General features: G+C 38.1%; 1 protein-coding gene across 2 annotated transcripts in view; it reads right to left on the reverse strand.

Moving 5' to 3' along the window:
* The window catches only part of FAR1 (fatty acyl-CoA reductase 1), a 53,356-nt gene extending 37,235 nt beyond the window's left edge, over nucleotides 1-16,121 (reverse strand). Inside the window, exon 1 of one of the 2 annotated variants that reach the window (XM_025173284.2) lies at nucleotides 15,976-16,121. The gene's annotated coding sequence lies outside the window, so the exon portion shown is untranslated. Of the gene's footprint in view, nucleotides 1-15,811; nucleotides 15,908-15,975 lie in introns of those variants that run through there. The other variant, XM_088145893.1, reaches the window with a different exon arrangement.
* Nucleotides 16,122-18,283: the final 2,162 nt, after the last annotated feature.

An 18,283-nucleotide genomic window follows, 5' to 3' on the forward strand; every position in this document is an offset into this window, starting at 1 on the left:
AGAAATTCACAGGTAAAGGAACAAAAAGGAAGAAAATATGGAGGGAGAGTTATCCTCTTCTAAAACCCAAAATGGCTATGAATAAAACAAGGGAAATGAGAAGAAGCTTTATTTCTTAAATCTATAGTAACATAAAAGTAGCAAAATTAACAGAAAGGAGGCAGCAATATAAAATTTCCACAACTCTGGAGCTTCAGAACACTGTTGACATATATCATAACTACACCTGAATTGGTGGAAACTACATTTCAGTCTACACTTAAATGTATATTCTGTTAAGCAAATCACCTAAGGTAAGGTTGTGTAAATAGTAAGATTTTCTCTTTGCAAAATGACAAAAATTAATTACTAAGCATTAGAAGAAATGCTACAAAAACTAGACTGTGCCAAGTAAAAAGGATATATAGCTTTGACAGAAAAATTTTGATTTTATTTATGAATAATTCCTCTAGAATTGGTTGCAATGTTTTTCAACTGAAATTCAAATCCAGCTACAGTAAAACCTAAAAAAAGAAACCATATGTCACTAAGACAAAAATCAGGAGCCTCATAGCACCTTTTCACTAGATAATCTGATTAAGATTTGAGATTATAAATGAGCAAATTATTATTTCAGGTTTGCTGTGATTAAGAATCAATAAAAGTTAATTAAATCAATCCATTCTGTGAGTTTTAAAAAAGCAGCTTATACTTTGTGTGCAATTGTCCTATATCATTTTTGTTTTGTATATACTTATGTTAATATTTTGATTCCCCGCCCAATCCTGCTGTGCTGCCTCATCATGGCAGGGGGTGTTCCAGAGAGTTATGAGTAAAGAACGTCAGGAGCATACACCAAGAGTATGTATTCTCAGCAGGGTCATCCAAGGCGTGAAGGTCATCCCAGTTGCCCAGCTAAACCAAGGAGGCACCTATATTGGGGAGCAGCAATACAGGAAGATGCTGAAGGCAGATCATCACTTTAGTGACAATGACAAAGGCATCAATTCATACTGCATGGGAGAAGGTGATAGTAAACCACTCCGGCATTTTCACCAAGAAAACCACATAGACAGAAAATATAAATGATTGACAACTTAGTGCCAGATGATGAGTCCCTCAGGTTGGATGGCACTCAACTTGCTTCTGAGCAAGAGCTGAAGATCTTTCAAAGTACTAATTATGTTTATGAAGTGGCTAGATTAAAGCCTTTGGGATGTCTAGTTGCCGATGTTCCCATACAGGAAAAGAAAATCCAAAGCTGCAAAGATAGAATTACAGTAGGAAGATGGAATGTAAGAAGCATGAACACAGGAAAGCTCTACACAGTGAAAGATGAAATGAAACAACTACAAATTGACATGTTAGGCATCAGTGAATTGAGATGGACTGGGATTGGACACTGTCAGAAGATCAGAGTTTATTACTCGGGACATGAAAAACAAGAAAAGTGTTGCTTTGATAGTTAGGAGGGGGATAGCAAGAAGAGTACTTATCTACAATGCAGTCAATGACCTAATATCAATTATAGTTCACGGACAACCGTTTAATATGTCAATCATTCAAGTTTATGCTCCAACCATAATGCAGAAGAGGAGGAGGTTGATGAGTTTTATAACCAAGTTCAATTTGAAATCAATAGTACGTCCAAGAAAGATGTGCTGCTTGTGACTGAAGACTGGAATGCAAAAGTTGGAAATATTAAAGAGGAAAATATAGTTGGACCGTATGGCTTAAGAAGCCAAAATGAAGCAGGAGACTGACTTATCAATTTCTGCCACTCCAATTACCAAATATACTCATGGATAAGCTGAGAATTTTAAGTTCCAAAATACACCCCCCCAAAATGGGTTTGGCTTATCAGCAGATGGGCTTCTCCACAAGTATATATGGTAATACTTTAATATTTGTTTTAAACTTTATTGTCATTGTACCTCATACAACGAAATTAAATGCCATCCCCAGTGCACCTTATATATAAAAACCATAATATACAGTATAATATATAGTAATACTTTATTTTGGTAATACCAAAATACCATGAATGTGAAAATAAAAGAAGTCCTTTAGAATATATTGAAAAAACATATGAAAATGTTGAGGGTCAGCTTATCTGTGGGTGGTGCATTTTTCATGGTATTTTGGTTAAAAATTCAAGGGTCGGCTTTATTTGTGTATGGGCTTATCTGCAAGTATACACAGTATTTCTTCATAGCTAACACTGTCTTCAAACAACCAAAATGACACTTCTATACATGGACATCATTAGATGGAGTTTACAGAAATCAAATTGGCTATATTATTGCTAAAAGGAGGTGGAGTTCAATTATAACATCAAGGACATGGCCAGATGCTGACTGTGGAACAGATCACAAACTGCTCACGTGCAAGTTCCAAGTTAAGCTAAAAAAGAAGAAAGCCAGTCAGTTTCCACAATATGATCTTGAATATATACCCAACATTTTCAAGAAGAACATCAGGAATCACTTTGAAGTCCTGAACCTCATGGATAGAGAACCAGAGGAATTATGGAATGAAGCCTTGAATGTGAAAAGAGAGTGCCAAAAATGAATAAACAGAAGAAAGCAAGCTGCATGTCAGAACAAACTGTGGAAACTGTCAAGCAGAGGAGCCAAAGACAAGAAAGACAAAAATCTCAGAAAAGAACTTAAAAAAGAGTTTCACAGAGCTGTTAGAAGATACCAGAAACAGCATTAAAACAACGTCTGTAAAGACACTGGATGGAAACAGACATAGAAAAACAAGGAAAGTCTTTAAAAAAATATCTGAACTCAGAAGGAGGTTCAAACCTCGAATTGCTATGGTAAAGGATGCCAATGGACAGATAGTAACAGATTCAAAGATCAAAGGAAAATGGAAGGAGTATACTGAAGCACTGTACAGTAGAGATGTCAACATCCAAGCTACCTTAGAAGATATTACCTACTTACAAGAACCTCTAGTACAAGCAGATAAAGTTAGATCAGCATTCTGGTCATTACCAAGTTGGAAGGCTATAGGAATTGATGGAATACACACTGAAATATGGGAAGCAACAGATGAAGAATCAATGTTTTAATCAAGCTATGCTAGCAAATATGGAGAACAACACAGTGGCCAACAGATTGGAAGAGGTCTAATACAGGTAGTTCTCACTTAATGACGGTGATTGGGACTGGAATTTCCATCACTAAGTAATGCACTCAAAATGCGATGTCATGTGACTGCATTGCTTAGCAACAGCAATCCCAGCAGTCCCCATTGCCATTGTTAAGCGACAATCGTGGGTCACTAAGCAAGGACCTCCTTGTGACTTCCTGTCTACTTCCAATAAGGAAAGTCAATGAGGAAGCTGGCAGGAAGTCACAAGTCCTGGGCAGCTCGCAAGCAGGCAGGTAAGTGGCTGCTGCGGCATGAGTGCAGCCAGGCAGGGGGTGACAGCTCCTGGATGCGAGAGGGTGCGCTGGTGGCTGTTGCAGCACAAGTGCTGCTGGGCAGGGTGGCTGTTGCCAGGTGTGGTGGGGTGTGCTGGGTGTGGTGGTGCTGTGGGCAGGCTCCTCAGGAGAAAAAGCAGCTGGAGTGACTTGCAGCAGTGATGTGCGACCTTCCCTGCCAGCTTTCCCATTGATTTTGCTTGTGGAAACCTGGCAGGGAAGGTCGCAAATGGTGATCACATGACCGCACGACGCTGCAAAATGAAAAAACAGGACTACAATTAAATATAAAGAAGACCAAGCTAATGACAATAGGTAGAACAACGCGCCTTAGAATTGGCAATGAAGGTATCAATGAGGTAGGTAGCTTCTGCCTTTTAGGATCAACCATCAACAGTAAAGGAACAAGCAGTCAAGAAATACAGCACTGACTAGCACGTGCTAAAACAGCCATGATGGCCTTGGAAAAGATATTCAAATGCTGTGCTGTGTCTGAACCAAAAAGATCAGAATCATGCAAGCTATGGTATTACCTGTGACACTCTATGGAAGTGAAAACTGGACTCTGAAGAAGAGGATAGGAAGAGTATTGATGCCTTTGAACTTTGGTGTTGGAGAAGATTCCTGAGAATACTGTCGATAGCCAAGTAAACAAACAAATGGAACATTGAACAAATCAACCCAGAGTTCTCACTTGAGGCACAAATGACCAGGCTCAAATTATCCTACTTCAGTCATATTATGCAAAGGCCTAGCTCTCTGGAGAAAGTTCTAATGCTGGGAAAAGTGGAAGGAAAGAGAAGAAGAGGATGACCAGCAGCAAGGTGGACAGACTCAGTTACAGTAGCAATGAATACACTGTTGGAAGAGCTGAAGAACTAGGTCAGGGACAGATCATCATGGAGAAAATCTGTATGTGGTTGCTAAGAGTCCATAATGACTTGATGCCATATAATCAATCAATCAATCATCTATTCTCACACATAAAACATACTCACACATGTATCTGCATATGATCAAAGACAGGAATCTTTATACAGAAATTTGGTATGTGCACAGCACATTTGTGCACTGTTATTCCATTAATCTAAGATCCACTAGTACACCCAAGTCCTTTTCACATGTGCTGTTGAGCCAGATTCCCTGTTCCAAACTGTAAGTGCTTCTTTCTTTTTCTTACCTAGATCCATGACTTTACATTTCTTCCTGATCAATTTCATTGTATTTGTTTCCGCCCACTCTTTTAGCTTGTTTTCTGATTTTCCCCCTCTCCTCCCAAGTATTGGCCATTCCTTCTAGCTTTGTATCATCTGCATATTAAAGCAAAATTAAATTATCAATGCAGATACTAAACTCACACAGTACTGGTATAGTCCAATATATCTGATGTCCTAACTCATTAAATATCCTCTATGCAACTTCACTGCAAAAGCTGTAGTACAGATGAATGCCATATTGTATGAATATTGTACATGATTTCAGATTTCAAGGAATATCTGAAAATATATATTCAGTAAGGTCTTTAAGTCAGACATTGATGAAATGCTAAAATATTCCTCTTCTCTGATATGGTAATTAGAGTAGATTTCATGCTGAATAATTATATTGGTCTATTCCATCTGATCTTAAGAAAAGTATAAGAAAGTCAACCTAAAAAAACACCAATGGATCTAATGTGCTGCTATCATAATTGTGCAATCAAATTATTGCTTTTGATCACAGGTGGGCAATACACAGAATCCATGCAACTGCTAGCAAAATGCTGTTGTAAAGGACTGCAAGCATGAACCTCTGTGTGAAGAAGGTAAAGGAGATTTTATCTGAGGTACTAGCCAGCCTGAGAATTTAGGAGGCTAAAACAAAAGGGTTATTCTATAGAGGAGATCTAGTTCTAGTTATCTACTTCTATTCTAGAATGAGGAGAAACCACCTCATAAGTTTGCTCTTCAGTAAATGAGTGTTTTCTGACTGCCTACCTCTACCTTGGCAGCCATTTTGTGAGTCTCCAAATTCCAAATGTGAGACCAGCATAAAAATGTTGAAGATCTCTATAATACAACCAGTTCTATATGTTTAACAATGGTTTATAGTGTATAGTTGATTATGGTCCAAATAGTATCAACTGCTCCAATCCTTTTCTTTAATAATCTTCTAAACTCTTTATGCAAAAATTAATCAGATTCTGATTTATTAGTGAACATGACTGGCTATACAAAAACCACGTTTGTCTTTTGTATCATTACAGAATTTATTGAATGTGCCTTTTGACTTGAAAGCTTTACTGACAAGCAAGATAAAAATATTATAAATGAACAAGTCACCAATTGCACACAGTGTGAAATTGCAATTCTTCAAAGCTTCAAACTACAGCAATAATGCTGTGTGCTATAATTCTGAACACTTGGAGGTGCACCAAAAATGTTTTAATAAGCCAAAGATAAAACTCAATTTTATACTTGATACAACTGTCTCATTTACTTTTTTTGCCTTTAAATGGGCTGTTTTCCTAAAATCTATTGAAGGGATTGTTTCAAAACAAACTGAATTATTTCTTAGATTAAATCCATATTCATGTGCCCTTGATTGAAGACTGATTATTCCTGATAAGAATGTACTAATCATTGTAAGCAAGCAGATTTGGGAGAGATGCCTTGCCCTTTTGACAGAAATATTTGATCAACACAGTGGTTTTAAAAAACAAAAATTTTTCTGTGAAATACGGACCAGCAGTTCCAGTACTATAGCCAATATGTTATCTCCATAAAAGATGCTATTGTCTAAAGCTACCTAAACACCATTGTCATATGCACAATAGCTGCTCTGTTAGAGCTCATGTAACATTTCATCTCTGATTTGTTGAAATATCAGCTTTACTAGTTCAGATTCCTTTTCAGAACCCAAGTTTTATAAAAAGGAAAAGAGGTAGAAAACATAAAGAAGAGATAATGACTGTAGATGAAATTTAGATTATTTTGATTCAATAATATTAAAGAACCCAGAACATTGGGCTTTGCAAAAGTGCAACATATTGTGAGAATTCAATATATTTTGCTAAGTGTTAATGCTAACGTTCTATGCTTGCAATATATGGCATTATAGATACATCAAACGTTATAGGGAAAAAACCATACAAAAATAATTTGACATTTTGGCTAGCAGATCTTTGAGCAAATTGTTCCAAATATTCTATAATTTGTCCAACATTCAGATAATACAGGTCAGCAATATAATTTAATCATTTCATTACAGCAAAGTTATAATTAGCTAAAATTAAATCCTTGCCCCCAAGGTATAAAAGCTGGAGTAGAGGGATGAGACATGTTTTGAATGATGAATCCACTTCTCGAGTTCCCATTGCAAACAGAGCAAACCTCTGTCTTCACCTGGAGCTCGGAACTGATAATGACTCAGAAATACAATATGGCTCTAGACTTTTGCCCTGAAAATGAGATACTATATTTCTACAGAACTTCAGAGTGGATGGGGATATACAGCCACTCCTTGTTTAGGAGTGCAATTACTGTTTTGCAAATACAATGGTAATAAATGGTAATAAAAAAAAATCATTTCCTGTCCCATTTATGACCAAATTTTGTGCACCTGACAAAAACACATGCCAGAGTGAGAGAAATACTGGTGTAGCTATACAAGAGAACTTTATCAGAATGAGATGGCAGCAACCAGTGATCTTCGCATCTCTCTCAGTCACATGTTCACTTAGTGACCATTTTGCTTAATGATCTGGTCACTGGAACAGAACTTGGTTGCTAAATGAAGAGTGGGTGTACAGTATTCCTTTCTACAGTTTTTGAAGAACCCACTAGGCCTATGTCCACACCAGAATCTAGGTCCTTTGATCACAAACAAGATTACAGAAGCATGAGCATGGGCTTTTTGTTATGTATCAAACTTTAATTGAAGAACAAGTTATCAGTTGCCTTTGATTTTGCCACAGTATCAGAAAATCTGAAATGCAATATTAACTATTTTGGAAGTATCATATGGGAAGTTTGTCTTTAGCATATTTTAATTATTTAATTAATATTTATCTATTTTAATTCATGTTTATTCTGTTTTTACTGTAAACTGCCCAGGGTTACTCTGTGGTAAGATGGGCGGTGACAAATTTGAAATATAAATAAATAAAATTAGAATACTGATATGGCCAGACCAAAGAACCCCAACATTTAAAACCTGCAAATGTCATATAACCTGGACATCCACAGGTAAGACTTTAATGCTGTTTTTAATCCTTGTACACCATCCAGAGTCAGTTATGGAAGGTGGGTGGCCTTATAAATTGTTTAAATAAATAAATAAAATGACCAATAGGAGTTTCAGTTTACATACAGTATACTACAGCCTACATATAAGATCAGTTTTTCTTTGCCAGAACTTCACTTTAAAGTAGACTATACATTTAAAACTGTATCTTGCTAAGTGATTTTCCAGAAGGGTAGAACAAGTTTGGCCATTCCCAGAATTCAGTTCAGAATGGAATACTTTTTAAAACAACTGAAGAGAGGGCTGTGCAGATTATTATTACTATAACACAATTTGATCATTATTTGCTATGAGTAAATAATCCCGAAATTCAGCTACAGTATCTCAGAAAAGCTAAAATCATTTAAGTAGAAAAAAGGAAATTAAATGCTATAGAGGTTTGTAATAAGAACAAATCCAATATGAAGGAATTGACTGAATATTCCACAGTCATTAACAGGATATTCAACCAAATTAAAAAGCAGAATTACTGTACAGGTAGTCCTCAACTTACAACTATCTGTTTAGCGACAATTCAAAGTTATAACGGTGCTGAAAAAAGTGACTTATGACTGGTCCTTGCACTTATGACCATTGCAGTGTCCCCATGGTCACGTGATCAAAATTTAGGCACTTGGCAAATGGCATGTATTTATGACGGTTGCATGACATGGGTCATATGATCACCATTTACGACCTTCCCAGATGGCTTCCAACAAGTGAAATCAATGGGGAACTGCACAATTCGCTTAATGACCACGTGATTCGCTTAACAACCAGTGATTACTTAATGACCACCACAAAAATGTTGTAAAATCAGGTGTGTTCACATGATGCCTCACTTAACAACCACACTGCTTAACAACTAATTTTCCTGTCCCTATTGTGGTCATAAGTCGAGAACTACCTGTATCCTAAACTGCCATGAAAAACAAGGTCCTACATTTAACCACTATGCATAGTCTGAACTACTTTGTACATGCAGATATTTCAACATACTACCTTAGTGAAAAATACTTCTAACAAAAGAATCCCTTCTGGTCGCAATACCTCCAGGGCATAAATTTCCTATGCTCTGTTGTATTGTAATTGGAAGACAAAATGCCACAATTGTCCCTTGTCCCGTCATAAGTAGTCAGAGTGAGAATCTCTACCTTATTGAAATCTCATAACAAACTCTAGATACCAGGGCTATTCTGAGACAAGTGCGGATGTCTTAGGCTGTTAGCTGTGGTGCTCAGCGATCTATTTATTTCTAATAGAAGAGAATATATGTAGCCTAGGGCTGAACTGTGGAGTCCTTGATGCTCTCTGAGCTTGGCTGTTTGCTTGCAGATGTTTCATTACCCAACTAGGTAACATCACTGCGAGTGAGTGTGGGGTTTGCTCCCTGTTTATATACAGTAGCTTGCCCTGCCAGCGTTGGTGGGGCTGTGGTTTTTCTCCCTGGTAGTTCCTTGATTAGGGTATTATTTTCTGCTTATCTGCTTATCTGGGTGTAGGCTGTTGGAGAGGATGTGTTCTGGTCTTTTTGTTTCCTTAGTTTTTTTATTATTGCTTTTGAATGGTGTGCAGATATAGTGTATTTCTATGTGTCTATTGATGGCTGATTTGTCTGAATGCCAAGGTTCCAAGAATTCCCTAACATTTTTGGATTTAGCTTGGCTTACAATGCTCACAGTTTCCCAGCTGAAACCATGGTTGAGTCTGTCCATCTGTTGTGAGATTAAGTTTTCTGACCTAGCCAAATACACTAGCCTACCTAGCCAAACACTCTGACCTACCAACTACGGAGCCAAATACTCCAATCAAATCTGACCTAGCCAAATACATTAAGATCAAAATACCCAGATTCATGGACCTCATCAACCTCTGCCTTACTACCTACCTTCAGTCTGATGGACAAATATACCAACAAATCAGAGGAACACCCAAGGCCCACTATTCTCAGGACTCATAGCAGAGGCCATAATGTAGCATCTAGAAACTTATAGCACTTCCACACATACAACCAAAAGTATGGATATGGTATGTAGACAACAACTTCATCATAATAAAAAAGAAACAACTAGAGAAGACACATGAAACCATCAACAACATCTTCAAAGCAATAAAATTCACCAGAGAGGAAGAAAACAACAATATACTACCCTTCCTAAATATCCTCATCGGTGGAGGAAACAATGGCAAATTAGAAACACAAGTCTATCAAAAAACAACCCACACTAATCAAGTACTCCATTACCAAAGTAACAACCCAACCTCCCACAAGAGGAGCGGTATAAGAATATTATTACTAGTACATTATTACTAGTACTATATACTAGTACAAACGCACTGCAGCAAAACAGAACACCAGAAAAAGGAAACAGACCTATATATCTTCCAACAAAATGTATACCCATACAACTTTACCAAAAGATGCCTGAGCACTCAACCCACTACAGCAAAACAAACACAAGCTATGAAAAGGATAACACTGCCATACATCAGAAACATCTCAGAAACAATCAACAAACTATTACAACCACACATCACCATAGCATACAAACCAACTAAATCCCTCCAAAACATCTTAAGTAAACCAAAAGACCTAGTAGCCCAAGAAGAAAAAACAACATACAGTGTAAGTACTGTAACAGCCGTTATATAGGACAGACAGGCAGAAAACTAGCAGAGCACATCCATGAATACCAACTAGCAGTCAGTCAGAAGATACAATGAAAACTCCTTTATCTCACAACACATGGACAGACTCAACCATAGTTTCAACTGGGAAACTGTGAGCAGCCTAGACTAAGCCAAATCCAAAAACTACTGCACTACTATCTTCTCACCAGGAGAAAAAGTGACTCTTCACCAAGAGCTTGATGAAGGAAATGATCAGACAGTATGTTCTTTATTATGGTTGGTGACCAGAACTACATTTAAAGAAGATAACAATTAAAACATACAAAATAGAAGATACAAATAAAGAATAAAATAGTCAATGTGATTGATTACAGTGTTTTACAAAAAAACTGTACAATAAATTTAAATGATCTAAAAATGTAATTAATGGAAGAGTATAAAATATAGTCATGCATTTTTGTAAATGGGCAACACATCAATACATAGATCATATTTTCAATGTCCCCTTTACCTTAAGGAAATTTTTTGAACTCTCCTTCAAAGATGGCTTTTGGAAGTTTTTTTAAAATGTGCTGGGAGTAGTGCTGTCCTAAATTTAGGGATGGATCTTTGGTTTAAATATATTGTTGGTCTAAAAGAGGGAGACCAGTTACTTAAAAAAAATCTCTAATGAAGACTGACAAATCTGATTGCCATTTGCTGAAGCTTTCCTCTTGGGAATTCTTCCCCTCTAATGAAAAATATGAAAATGCTCATTAAGAGGGCACGTGCCAATTTGGCAGAACTAACTTGAAGAAGAGCAAAATATGCAAAAGAAATGCTAGTGCTAGATTTTAAAGATACCTTAGTGTGAGACAGTGTATAAAAACAGGGAAGAAAATAAAGGAAGGTTGCTCTGATTCCCTTATTTTCTCAGTTACTCAAGATGGAGCTATTCTAGAGCAAGTGGAAAAGGCAGGGAACCAGTCACCCTTCCTCCCAAAATTTCATAAAGTGAATCATTATCTTTCTCAATCTCTTCCTAGTCAAGATTCTCATCATATATTTCTGCCATCTTTCCCAATAACTTAAGATGTATATATGCAAAAGAAGATTCAGTCACTGCTCAGAAATTTTCTATGAATCATTTTAAACAGTTCCAAGCATCACCCAAATCATGGGTTCAGCCATTTATTATGTAACTTCTTAAAAATTAAAAAACCACACACAAATAAGTCCTGCCAGTACTTACATACTCCAATGTATATTCTCACAACAATAAACAATAATTTCCCAAGCAATCATTTAATTTGTTGACAGCTTTCCAATAAATTTTTGTGGACTCTATTTTTTCCTCTTTTCAAGAGAAAATGACAAGAAGTAAATTAAATGAATACAGAGTATTGTTCACTTGTCTTCTAGTACTGGATATATTCATAACTCTCTTTTTGCAAAATTAAGGCATTTTTAATTCTGAAGTTGCAATCCAATCTTTGTTTATCTGGAAGTAAGTTCATTTAATACCTCTGATTTCATTTCAGAGTAGATTTTACTTGGGAGACAAGTAAATGCTTATATATCATTTGATATATAAATTCCCTTCTATGTCAATAAATATGCAGTTTAATAAAGTAAATAAGTGATCTACAAATTTCAGAAGCTACAAGACAAAAGCTATAGAAAACTTACATATCTAGCACAAATTGCTCCTTACCTCAGCCCCACGATCAACACATTTCGGGCCATAAACGGGCCTAAGACCTAGAAACAATCAAGTGAGCTCAGAATACAATAATTTTTAGGCTTTGTTAAACAGAACCATGTGACCTAGACACAAACAAATCCCTAAGGCATTTCCAGACTTGCTTATCAAATGATATATAAGCATTACTTGGGGAAAAAGAACTGTTGAAACCTTTTGCAGGAACTTCATTAATGGTGTGCAATATTGTTTCATGTACAATGGTGTACAGTATTGTTTTGTGAGTGCCATACAATATCTGTTAGCATTTTGATTCAAAGAAAAAGGTATTAAAATTCTATTTAATATATACCCTATTCATCTTGCACGGCAACTGTCCAAGTTGCTAAATAGGAAAAAGGTAAGTGGAGATTAAGGAGCATTTTAATATTCTAAATTTTCAAAATAAGGTCCATTTATTATAAATGTTGGGCAAAGTTAATACTTTAATCATAATACAACATGCTTCTAAGTGTCATGGGGGGGGCAGCCCTCAGCATATTTATATAACCCAAATAGAAATACAGCTTATTTGGAAATAGTGCAAATAGAATACATTAGCTATTCTATTAGACTGGCAATAAATTGTTATAGCTCATCAGAAATGTTCTGTGCTGGTTAGCCTAGAACTCTCAGGAATTTTCATATACAAAGATGTGCAGTAAATGGATTTGAAGCAGGCAAAAATGCTTTAGATCCAGTGTCTGTACTTGTTAGCAACACATTAAAGGAAGCCATGGTACGGTAGCCACATGGGCCCACATAGCTACCATGTACTCTCAGGAAAACTCCTTGCTTCAGATTCAAACACTGCACAGTTCTACTCATATACACATTATACCTTCTGGCTCAACTTATGAAGATGGGTCTAGATTATTCTAATACACATTAATACCAGACAATAATCTGGTCTTCCCAGATAGGAAAATCTGAGATGGTGCAGTAATCTGCTAGCACTATTCAGTAACTGTTAACTAACAAGAATCCTTATTCCTTGTCTCATTCTATTTGTCACAGAATCACTCAGCTGAAAGATCACCTAACCCAAAGATACATATTTATGTTGCTCTTTTTTTATCCCAACTTTATTTTTATAAATAAGTCAAGGTGGCGAACATACCTAATACTCCTTCCTCCTATTTTCCCCACAACAACAACCCTGTAAGGTTAGCTGGGCTGAGAGAGAGTGACTGGCCCAAAATCACCCAGCTGGCTTCCATGAACAATTAGAAATGTGATACAAATTATCTCAAGGGAATCAATACATCTATACACCTGGCATAGTCAAATTTCTCATAAGGCAGAAAATCTATAGTAACTCTGACTAGTGGTAATCCAGAGACTTTATGAAAGAGAGTATACAGGTAGTCCTTGCTTAGTGACTGCCTCACTTAGTGACTGTTCAAAGTTAGGACGATGCTTAAAAAACAACTTAGTGACCAGTCCTTGCATTTATGACCTTTGCAGTGTCTCTCTGCTCTTATTTTCACATGCTTATTTACCCCATACCAAGATGTCCTCAAAGAGAAGGAGAAAGAGAAAAAAAACCTAAGTTCAGCTAATGGAAGTAGCAAGAAGCAAAGGAAAACGAAGTAAAATTGTAAGCAGAGTCATGGTCACATGATTTTCACTAAGTGACTTCACTTAACAACCAAACTGCCAGTCCCAATTGCAGTCACTAAACAAGGACTACCTGTACGTCCATTTGTGGCAGTCTTTTTCCTGATTAAGCAGCCCATACCTTCCAGAAATGCTTCCTAATATTTATTTAAAATCCTCTTTTGAACTTTTGTAATCCTAGAATTACAAATAAGTCCCAGCATGCTCTTTCTAAAGTCTCTTTTTACCAATACTCAATTACTTTGCATAGTATTTTACTTTATTTTCACTTTAAAGTTTCCTATATTACCACAGAGTAAGAGGAAAGTGCTCTATCATTATAAACAGTAAAAACCATAGTTTTGGACTAATTTATTCAATTATTTTCTTCTATCAGATTTTTTTTTACAATCTCTTTACCTTTATTCATATTTATTCCAACATGTTTACTTCTTTCTTGCGTAACATACATTTACTATATTTGGCACGTCTTCTTGATAACAAGCAAAACATCAATAATCTTTAATGCTTTCACCTCTTATGGACTTTTGCAAAGAAAATGATTTTGTGACATGGTTTTGATGATTAGAAAGTTTATAGAAAGAAGGGAATTATTAAGAAGAGAAAGGTTTGATTAGAATTGTATGTATAACTGCTGAGAGGAAGACTGGAAGCCACTTCTTTATATATGTTTCCATGTTTTGTTTTTTATTTTTATGTATTTTCTGTTTTTTCTTTTTCACATTTACTTTGCTATATTTTTTTTTCTTTAAATGTATTTACTATCTATGTAAAATCTTTTAATAAAAACTATTTAAAAACAATCTTTAATGCTTTCTTTTAACATGGATATCAAATAGGTTTTTTTTTTTAACATCAAACTGATAACTCAGAGCCCAATAAATAATTTCAAAAGATTTGGGCTAACTACAAAAAAAAAAAAAACCCTTAGATTTTCAGTAGAAGCTCACTGTAGAAGCTCACACTATTATGCTTTATTCAAAGCACTTCCTTTCTGCAGATCCAAGAATACAAAGTTAGTGACATTTTTATTTCTGTCTTAACAGATTCATCCTCCTTCTGGCATTCCAGACCTTTTTATTTTCACAATTGATAATCACCACTGAAAAGCTATGGCAGGACAGAAAATACCCTAGGACAACATGAGAATTGCTTTGTACATCTGAGAGCATTAGGTACCGGTCAAGGCTCCACCCGCACGAAACAACACAGGTGAGGATGATGAAACAATGTTCATTATATTATAAGAAAATAACATTATCTGCAAATTTGAAGCAAAAGCTTCTGAAAAATGGGGGTGGGGAATCTATACTAAGTGATGTTGAGAGAAAAAAACAAGATGCTGTCAAGAAGGCCTCAAGTTATACAATTCTCCTAGCAGTTATATACAGTCCCTTCCTTCTTTACACACTTTTTCAAGGTAACTTCTCAGTACTTCAAGGGCTAACTGTAACCACAATTTCTTCATTTCTCTCCTTCTGACTCTTACTAAATAACTCCTAACAGGAAGAATATAACCGTCTGATTATATTGGGGGGGCGTGTATATGTGTGTGTATACATATTTACACTTCAGTGCCATTTTATTTTTGAATGATTTATAATCCGCCTTATTATCCCAAAGAACTCTATCCATGGGAGTATCTATACAGAACAAATTAAAATTAATTCCCCTTGAAAAGCAATTCAAAACCGGGCTAAAAACACATTAATTTAAAGAGCATTCACTAGTTAAAGTGAATCGACATCCCCCCCCCCCGCACCTGCTTAAAACCTCCTTCTCAAGACGCAAGGCTTCCTGCATGCAGGAAATAAGGGGAAATCCCAGCATACAAAGTAGAAAGAAAAAAATAAACCTCGGAATATTGCTCGCCCACCCCGACCTTCTGCCCCCCAGAAAGATCCGCCGCCCCCTATCCTTTCACCCCAACGCACTACCCCCTCCCTCTTCATCCCCCTCAGAGGGAAGGCCACCAGGCCCACCACCCCTCGGGAAACCTGCTCACATTCAACGCCCCCCTTCCCGAGCCCCCAGCTTGTGAGTCTGGAGCTCCGACGCTTAGGCCGGAAGCGTTTTCCCTCAACCGCTGCCTCACTACTGGGGCTCCACAGCCGCCGAGGGCGGGCGTCTCCTCTTGCCGCCGCCGCCGCCATCCCCTCCGCACCTCGGACGGATGATTCCTCCTCTCCCTGCGCGATGACGGAGAGGAGCAGCGGATTCCACTAACTCTCGCAGCCGCCTCCGCCTCTCCTCGCCATCCACCCCCCGCTTCTACGTCCTCGTCTGTCCCCGCCGCCGCACCCCACCCGCTCGGACGAATCCGCTTACTTTTCGCCTACCGGCACCGCTTCTGCTGCAACTGCCGCTCTACCCAACAGCGGTACTAGAGAAAAAAGCCTAACGGGAGGCCGCCCTGTACAGGACTGCAGCAGGGCCATAGGTCGCCGTGTACGCCACTCTCCCACGCGCCGACTACTGAGCTTGTTGATTGGACAAGGGTTCCGTAGGTCCATTCATGGGGGTGGAGCTTGCTTGCCTCCAGTTGCAGAGCAAGTTTAACCAATAGAGGGAGAGGGAGCGAGCGGAACGGTGTGCTCCGCTGCGTCTGCCCGGCCTTGCCGTTATCTTAGCGCTACCGCTGCCCTAGTCTTTAATAGCCTTTGGCCAATCATTTGATCGAGGCTCCGCTCTGGCCTCGGTGGTGCGTTGCGCTGCATTAATGTTTTCCGCTTTTGATGTATTGCTCTTGATTGCAAAGGGCGAATCTTCCGTGCGCCTGGCTCCCGGTTTTATAAAAAAAGGAAACTCGATTGTAGGTCCCTTCAACATGACTAAGTTAGGAGTACAGCGTGTCTGCGAGCGCAGAAGGCCACGTGAGTTGATTGCTCCGTGCGTCGTACGTCCGTAGTCAACTGGGTTAGTTCCGGGACCCATGCACTGATCTCCTTTCTTTATTTTATCGTGGGTTTTCGTGCGCAAGCATAGCCTGAGTGGCTGGAAGGTATACAGCTCAAACCTTTCTTGAGGCTTTCTGTAGCCTGCATGAAACCCCAAATTAGTGAGCGACCTTTGAGGAGAACTCAGTGCCCAGTTGTCCTGAAGGTGGGTTGCTCTTTTATAGACAATTTAGAGAGGTAATTCTTGGGAATATTCTGTAACCGAATACCGACCTACAAAAACATGCTCGGAATTGTTGGTTGAAATGCAAAGCCTGTCTAAAGAGCCTCCTTGCCTTGCTGTTTCCTTGGTCAAGCATAAGCCCATTAAGAAACCTCTTTGCGTGAAAGAGGGTACTTGAATCTTTTTACACACACTTTGAGCCAATAACCCCTCTTTTCATACATTAGGACAAAATAAGAGTTTGCACGTGTGTGTGTGTTAATGGGGCCTGGATCATACTGATGAACATTGTTAGCAGTTTCTGCCTTAAACAGGCTTGAATTCCAGGCCTTTTGTCTGGACCATATTGAACAAGTTGTAACGTATATAAAATAGAACTCCAAAAGAGAACACCAAGACTTCTAAGCTGTTGTAATGGTATGTGAGAATGACCTTGGGAGATGGGGAAGAGCTGCAGACTTGACAACAGTCAGATAAGAGGCAGCTGAGCCTGAAGAAGAAATGGAGGCATGGCAAATGTCTCAAAAGGGACCCTCCCTAGATTCTTGGGCTGTAAAGGAGACGGGAGAAATGTACTTTCAGACTTGCAAGATTCTGTTAATGTAACCTTACAGTAAAGTAGAATTAGTTCATTTGGGCGAGCTTCCTGTCTGGATTACCTCACAAGGCTAACATTTGTTGGCCCATTCAATGTGACCAAGTCTGCTTCCACTAATTCGCTTTGGATGCCTATTGAACCTTAGAGGATTTAAAAGACTAACAAAATAGCTATTTAAGTCATGACAGGATTTTGCCAACTCCATGTTCTGCGGGGTCAAAATAAATATAAACATCATGAAAAACCACTTAAGCACGTATCACAACTTTTGAACTAGAAGCCCACTGATGGTTTAAGAGCAGCTCAGAGGCAAACTGAAGACCGTTACTTTGCTCATGCTGCAAATACCATCTTAAGGGCTTTTTTGTCCCTGGTAAATTTTCAGTCAAAACATTAGCACTAACTGAAATCTTTGAGGATGATATCTATTGAAGAAGAGGCCATGAAATAGATCAGGACTGGTTAACTATTTGGTGGCCAGAGGCCCCATTTAACTTTTCTTGGTGGGTTCAAAGGCCTCAGGGAGCAGGGGGTTGGTGCAGAAAGGATGGGCAAACTCAGGTTTTTGGAGGGGAGTCTTTTGTGCGTGTTTATTTACCGTTGAGCCTGTTTTAGGGCCATGCTCTACTGTTTTCATGCATTTCCTGTCTCAAAGCAGCAGAAATTTGCATCAGGCTTCAGCAGCGCAAGCTGAGAGGGCTCCAGGATACCCAAGATAGTAGCTCAGGGATCTAAAAGCTACAGAGTTCCTTTCTTCTATCATGGGAATTTAATGTGGCTTCTAATAAAAATATATGTGCAAAATATAAATTATACGTTTCTTGTAACTCTTTTTTCTATGGGATTAATTCCCTTGAACTGAAAGTAGAATGGTTTGTCAAGTCCAGAAGCCCATACAGGTAGTCCTCAGGTTACAAC

The sequence above is a fragment of the Python bivittatus genome, unplaced genomic scaffold (assembly GCF_059951505.1).
Source record: "Python bivittatus isolate LINGU-HERP-01145 unplaced genomic scaffold, Pbiv_v1 ctg000480_np1212, whole genome shotgun sequence".
NCBI lineage: Eukaryota > Metazoa > Chordata > Lepidosauria > Squamata > Pythonidae > Python > Python bivittatus.